This window comes from Pinus tabuliformis, chromosome 7 (genome assembly GCF_031772625.1).
Source record: "Pinus tabuliformis cultivar Carrire ecotype Pingquan chromosome 7, CPIR1, whole genome shotgun sequence".
Taxonomy (NCBI): Eukaryota; Viridiplantae; Streptophyta; class Pinopsida; order Pinales; family Pinaceae; genus Pinus; species Pinus tabuliformis.
Genome location: NC_142293.1, coordinates 297,263,306 through 297,271,151, shown reverse-complemented (window position 1 = coordinate 297,271,151; position 7,846 = coordinate 297,263,306).

The window sequence follows — 7,846 nt, the reverse complement described above, 5'->3', positions numbered from 1 at the left end:
CAAGTAAATTGGGGATCTTGTGCTTTCTTTGGTGGAGGAAAATTCATCTTTTGATGCAACCATATGGTTCGATGCACCTGAATCAAGGATCCAAGCTGATGGAGTGGATGTGATAGCATTAAAGCATGAACATCTCATGCTCTCCCTCTCCCATCTCCCGTTCTATTATCATCCTTCTTCTTTGCATTCTCGGGCACGGTGAGATTGTGCCGCTGCAATTGCTTAGCCATATCATCGATTGTTTTCCTCATGTAATTTTCTTCGGGATGAAAACCTTTGGAACAATAGCTAAAAAGTGTTCTTTCCTTCTTCTTCTTACCCTTAGGCAAAGAAGAGCTCTCTGAAGATTGTATGGGTCTCTCATTCTTCGATTCATTAAATTTACCCTTCGCTTTTTTCTTGTCTCTTCCACTGCTCTTTGGAGCATCAGTAGCCGTAAGTGCTTGGTTCTTTGAACTCTTGATGGCGCCCATTTGGACTAACTTGGCTTGTTCTTGAGTCAATTCTGCAATGAAGTCATTCAATGGAGGATTTTTCCATTTTTCTTGAGTCAATTTAGATGCTTGAAAAGACGATACAAATATGGAATATTCAGGGCCTAATTTCGAGAGAATCAAAAGGATGAGTTGATCTTCCTCTTTCTTGGCTCCACATGCATCAATTTCAATGAGGAGGGATTTAAAATTGGTGAAGTATTCTTGTAGGCTACTGAAATGAGTTGGACTTAGGGATACGAATTCATTATCTAGTTGATGCGCTCTCATTTCATCCTGCTTGCTGAATAGTCCTTCTAATGTGGTCTAGACCACATTGGGAGTAGTGGCTCCGTTGACATGAAAGAGGAGTTCTTTGGAAATTGATATGCATATCAGACCAATTGCTTCATCTAATTTATTGAAATAATTGATATTCTCCACTGCAGAAGTTGGTTCAGTCTTCGTTCCCATTGTTACCTTGTAAAGACCTTTGCTTTGGAGGAACAAAGTGATCCCTGTCTTCCATGCGAAGAAATTGAAAGGATTTAGAATGATTTTTGTGGGCTGAAAGAGATGATCCATTGCTTCTTTCTGTGTCTCCTAATGATCTATACCTGCGATAAAACCGTGTACAATCCACTAGATTTGAACTAACTCTGATACCATGTAGAATTCCCACAGAAACTCCAATAGATCTAGAATTCCAGTTAAATTAAACACAAGTAATTTGCTGATATTCAAGAGAGGAGAGAAATAATTTCCTCCATAAAATAAATGTATTAAATTAATGAAAAATAATAATACATGAGCAACCAAACCTCTAATCCCAAAGGGAGGTGGTTATATAGAAATTTCTGAATCTAGAAAACTAGAAAAAAACCAGTAAAAAATTAGAAAAGGCTAAGAAAAGCTAAAGGGAGGCCTAAAATAGCAACAATGACTCAAGACAACCTATGCCAACTATCAGCCACGAGGAAAGCATGAGGAGGGGCTCATTTCCCAAGGAAGGAAACTTTAAAACATGTTAAAATGGTCTAGGGGACCAAATCCCTTGATTTAAGGGGGAATCTTCATGTGGGGCGCCAATCCTCAAATAACTCAAGTGGATGAGGTGTGGTTAGGAGTGAACATGCACTTAGGAAAGTGGTTGGACCAATATTTCCATAATATTAAGCCTTTAAAGGCAAAAACAAGGGAAAGTTGGTCCACCGAGCTAGTTTACCAAAAACCAAGTGTGAACATGATTTTTAGTGCATGTGGCTAAGTCAAGGATACTTATGATAAAAAATAAATGTAGATGTTAGGATTATATTCCAACATTTAGGTATGTAGAGGAGAGGAGAGTTTATTCTAAGATATGAGGAATAAAGATATTTATCTTTTACATATCTGAACTATGTATGATGAGAAGAACTTTCACTATTGCAGCTCTTGTTTCATTAGCAGAGTTTATGAGTTGTAAAGGATTGTTGGAGATCAGAACAAGGGAATTGGACTTAATAAGTTGGTATTGAAGATACTATTGTTTTAATACTAGTTTCATTTTATAATAGAAGAGACTTGTGATTTTTAGTCATATTTGTACACTATTATCTATGTGAGTGATTTTTTGCAATTATCTGTTGTTTATCACTGCTCTTATGCGCTGAACTCTAATTTCTAAGTAACTACTTACTCAAAGATCAACCTTTTAATTCTGTCTTAACCAATCGTAATATTATGTGAACTATTTCTTTGTATTATTGTTTAATCATTTGCGTTGTTGGAATACTAATCATCATAATTTTTGTGAACTAATTCCTAAATGTTGTTGATTAATAATTCTAGTTAAAGGATCTATGAATAGGATATGTTAGGTAATCATAATATCAAATAATTGAACTAGTTCATTAACTTGATATTCACTATAAGCTAGACATATTTAAATCTCAATTCAATTAGTTATCTTACAATCAGTTGGGTTAGATCTACATCTTCCTCATCGAAATAACTTTAGGTTTTCTATCATTTTGCTTGTATTCTAGTGCTAGTTTATATTTAGATTACTTAATACATTCCTAAAAGTCCTCTTATCAAAGAGGAAAACTTTATTTGTGGCTTGGTTGAGCCCCAAATCATCTTAAGGATCACTTTCTTGCCTGATCAGCGTTGGGTGCAATATTTGAGGATATTTTAGGCATCCTTTTCCCCATTTTTGAACGTTTTCCCTAATTAAACCTACAATTTCCTGAATACAATTTCACTCCCTCTGATTAAGAATCAACCTTTTTATTTGATGTATTATTATGTTATTTTCTGCTAAGTAATTAATGAAATAATGCTTTCTTTGGGATGAGTAAGCAGGGTATCTGTGGAAGAGTTCTTTTGAATGTTTTTCTTTCAGGTGTTGCCATAAATATTCATAGCCATGGGTGAACAAATGTTGCTATTACTTTTTGTTACATAGTGTGAGTCGCTGCTACTTGTTGTTACACCCTAGGTTTTCCAATTCCTGCTTTTACACCGTGGAGCTACTGTTACACTATGAATTGTGAAGATTATAGCTGCCATTTCCAAAGATAGTTGTCAAGGGTTGCATGAAGTAATTCCATGTGGGACGTTAAGAAGATATGAGAAGTTACAATCGCATCTCAACAAGAGTGGTGTAATCATAATAAATGTTTGTTAAAAGCAGTTTGTAATTTTTTTAATCTTTTTATCATTTTTGTTAGCTTAATCAGCATGAGCATCTAAATATTCTCATGACTGATTCGTTTCCCTAATTTTTGGGCTTTGTAAAGAATTTATAAAAGAGATTAGTCTCATGAGAAGGGGATGATGATGGAACATAGATAATACCAACATTCTAATATTGTACTTTTCCACTATTTTAATACAAGCATATATTTGGTGATGTTACTGCAATTTCTGTGTGGAATTATTAAATAGTTTTCATTTTACTCTTGCACCCTACAAAGGAGGAAGGGCCTTCCTATTTAGCATGGATCACAGTGTTAATAGGATATTTGTTTTTTATGTGTTAGTGCCTATTTCTTATTACTGTTGGACACATTTCATTGTGGGATAGATATACTTCTGTTTTTAGATTTATTGTGTGCTGTTACACAGGTTAACCAATTCTATGTTATTCAATTGTTGTCGGGGAAGATTGGCAAAGATACAATAAACCAACACTTTATTTTTAATTTGCTTTTGATAGAGAGTCTCTAATTTTGCAAACACTGGGTGGTAAGACGAGAGGTAAGAACCTGCACATCTCTCTAACATACCTGAGTGGGCACACCACTGTAATAAATAGGACACTGAGGGTGTGAAATAATTACACATTGGGTCCATGTGTAGAATGTATGAGTGAAGAAGAATAAAAAAGTGGGAACCCTAATAAACCTACAAGAAAAAGGGTTCGGAAAAAAACAAGAAAAATATTGATCAAGGGACAGTAACATTTATCCGAGAATTGATCTCAAAAGTAGAAAGGGAGCAGTCAACACCACACAGGGACGTGAGAATAATAGGTCCGCAGAAAGTTGCTGCTTCTACATTAAAATCAAGAGTATCTGGTTCCTCTGTTTTAGGACCCCATTTTCCTCAAACTAGCCTACAAACTCCCAAATCTATAAAATCAACTCAGGAACAACAAGGAGAAACTTCTGGCCAGAATTTTGGATTAGAAGGACAAGGGGAAACCAAGGGGGAATATGAAGGACCATAATTAGAAGAACATTATTTCACTTTCCAATGCCTACACTCAGGTAGTGCAACAAAATAGCTAGCCCCAAAACAATCCAAGAAATTATCACAAGAACCCCTATCTACAGAACATTTGTCCGAGCAATATTTAGAAGGATACTTACAAGAACAAGAATGAGGATAAATTCCAATAGGGGATAGCAACAACAATAATGAGTGTTGGGAAATTTAATTGCTTAAATTGCTTTCATTAAATTATCAACCAAGGAAACTCGTAAGCTTGTGATGGTGCCAGCAATATATATGCAAGAGTAGGCAACTAACTCTATGTCTAACTAAATGATTTATGATTCAATATAATATGCAAGGGAAGAGGCTCCTAACTAAGGAGGTCCTGGTTGTCCTTCCCTACAGTATTATAGATTGAAAAGAAATCATTGATTACATTAAACTAGAAACTTGAAATACAGACAAGAGAATGAATTTAATTGTTGTTCAGATTCAAATAGAGAGAGAGAGAGACTAACTTAGTCCCTTGATTGTCCCCTCATATACTGATCCAAACTAAACTGAGATTCATTCATAAGCATAAGAAATGAAATAACTTGAAACATAAAAGCAAAAGAATGAATTTTAATTATCATACAAATCAAATGGAGAGAGAGCCTAACTTCGACCCTTGGTTGTCCTCTTATATGCTGATAAGATTTTAATTTAAAACTCATTCATCAATCACAAACAAATCCTCAAACATCTAAGCAATTAAATGAAATAAGATCTAATATGAAATAACATGTTCCTTTGATCCTTCTAGAGTGAGCTCAATTCTCCTAAGAACAAAGTGACAAGCTATTCCATATACTACATTAAGGAAACTTATATCTAAAACTACATAATGGAAATATATGTAAAATGAAGCTTTATTCTATTCCATCATAAGTTGGACACATGCTCCAAGAGTCCTCCCCCTTTGGAATGGAGGAGGTACTCCTATTTATACAATGAGATGAGATAACAAACTCATAATGATGATCCACTAATCTCTCTTTAAGTTCCATACTTCTCTCAACCATCTAGACACATAACCCCGTTTTTTCCTTGATCTTCTCCATGAGATCATGATCTTTTCCATGAGGCTTATCTTATCAAATTTGAATTTGATCATTCAAGGCCACATAAAGATGCCCTGGAAGCTTCCTTTGTGCCTACACATGTCAACAAACTCATTCTAATTGTTAGGTATAAGTATAAACATCTTATTTTCTAAAGTTTAGCCATAAATCCACTTAAAAATGTTAAAAATTAATAAACTTTGGAAAAGCATTGTTATAAACCAATAATGAGGTAAATGTAATGATATGGAGGTGGAATGGAGGTGACATGAAGGTAAAAAGTGAAGATATTGGTGAATAATGGAGTGAAAATAGGGACTATTTTGAGGCCCAACAACTCCCCCAAACTCAAGGTATTGCATGTCCTCATGCAATCTATTACATTATTTCTTGGTACTTGAGCTTTGGCTTAAACTCTGCATGATATCATTTACTTAACTTTTGCAAAGCATTATTTTGATGAACTACAACTTGGTTGGTTCTTGTGTTTCAACCATCTTTTGTTTGTTGCATTCAATGTATGATCTTTGCATATTGACAATGTGATTTTTATTGCAGAGTATGTTTGTTGGAATGCATCATGGTTGGTTCTTGTGTAACAACCATGATTCTGTTGGCATCCAATTAACTTTTAAATACTTTTGACAAAGCCATTTGTATGCTCATGTAATAGTGAATATAGCTTGAAGGTAAGTGGGGTATAGAATGTGATATATGAATGTGGATGTTATATGAATGTGACAAAGTATGTATGTAAATGTATCCTTCCCCTTAAATGGATGGTTTGGGCAGTTACGTGAAATGGGGAAAGGAAGGGGAAAGGAAGTGAAGTTTTTCCAAAAATTAGTATTCTAACTTTTCAAGGGAATTTAATGGTTAAAAGTTAGAAAATATCATACCTTAACTTACCCTTCCAAAAATAAATGAGATTCGTGCACGTGTGGCTGCAAAAACTGTTGTTCGTAGTCTTCTTTACTTGGTTGGGAAAATGGTGGATGAATCATGCATGTTCAGCTGCCACAATTCTGCGTTGAAGCTTCTTCTTCAAGTTGTGGATGAAAGATGGATCTGTATTGTCGTATCGACTGCTGGATCCTCTGCTACTAGATGATGAATCTGAGGTGTCAGCTGAACATGGCTGAAAGTCGTATCTGCTGCTAGATCCTCTGCTGCTGGATGATGAATTTGATGAGTTTTCTAAATATGGCTGAAAATCTATAAGGCTTGGAAGGTATACAAAATATATAAGTTACATTTCCCTCCCAGCCTTATTTATTGACTTGTCCTCAAGTGATGAAAAACTGAAAAACAATGAATGGAAATTGGCTTCATCTGCTACAATATATGGGTCTTCAAGTCTTCAACGCTCGTTGGCACAAATCTTACTATGTGATTGAATGTGTCGATGTCGAACATAGCAAGAAGTTGTTGACTTAGTGGCCGTTAATGAATGCCCCTAGCCAACACAAGAGCTCCCACCATTGATTCCAATGGGAGTCAGGATGCCTAACACATCTTGGTAGGTACGAATAAATTTGTCATGGTCGAGTCACCTACAAGATCCAATGAACAAGGGATATTAATGTACTCCCATTGTTCATTGGCAAGAGTACTTGCCATTAAGGCATGCAAGCCTCTAGGTGTTTTTTTACAATGATATTTAGACTCTAGGACTTTGACTCAATGATATCCATAGAAGCAGGGTTTTATTTGCGGAAATGAAGGGAAATGATAATGACAAAAAAAATGACAATAAGCTTGTAAGGAATGGATATAAGGGAATGCATGGTGTATGAATAAGAACTCTTGTTGTGAAAAATGGATATGGGAAGGTCATGCTTTATGGTTTGACAATTGGTGGAATTCAAAATCTTTTGCGAAAAGGGAGTTGCAAAGGAGTGGTTGTAGAGTTGGATTTGTCTTTAGAATTCGTCATGACTTTAGTCTTTGGAAGACCAATTGTCGTCACAATGTAATCTCCTTATGTTCACTTGATTATCCTGTAACCCGTAAAAAATTGATACAAAGAAAACATAAGTGTGCTCAGGAAGAAATGGCCAGTTTCTTCATGATTCTTATGCAAAAATTTCATACCAAATGAAACAAATTAAGGACAGACAAAGTGTTAAAATTGACTTAATCATGATATTAAAAGCAATCCATTCTTAAAAATAACCATGAAAAGTAGTACTCCCTGTTTTTGTCAGCTAACTTTTGTGCATAGCGAAAAGTTTGGCATCATAGATTTGTTGTGTCCTGCAGATTAGTACGTTATAACAACAATATCAATTTGCCAACTCTAAGCAAGTTAATCAGCATAATCCACCAAATGTTCTTTTAAATTATTCTTCCAAATGTTCCATTATTTTGAATGTTGTGAAAAGTGTGTTTGTTTGTTTGTTTGTTTTGTCTTTTTTTTTTTAAATTTTTTTTTTTTTTTTTTTTGCTTTCATCCAGTTCTTGTAATGCTCATGATTCTCTCAATTTTCATGCCCCCAAAGTTTTGTTTTATGCCAGTACCCTTCACATGCCAATGTTTACTTTTTAAAATCTTTTAAAACAACACTT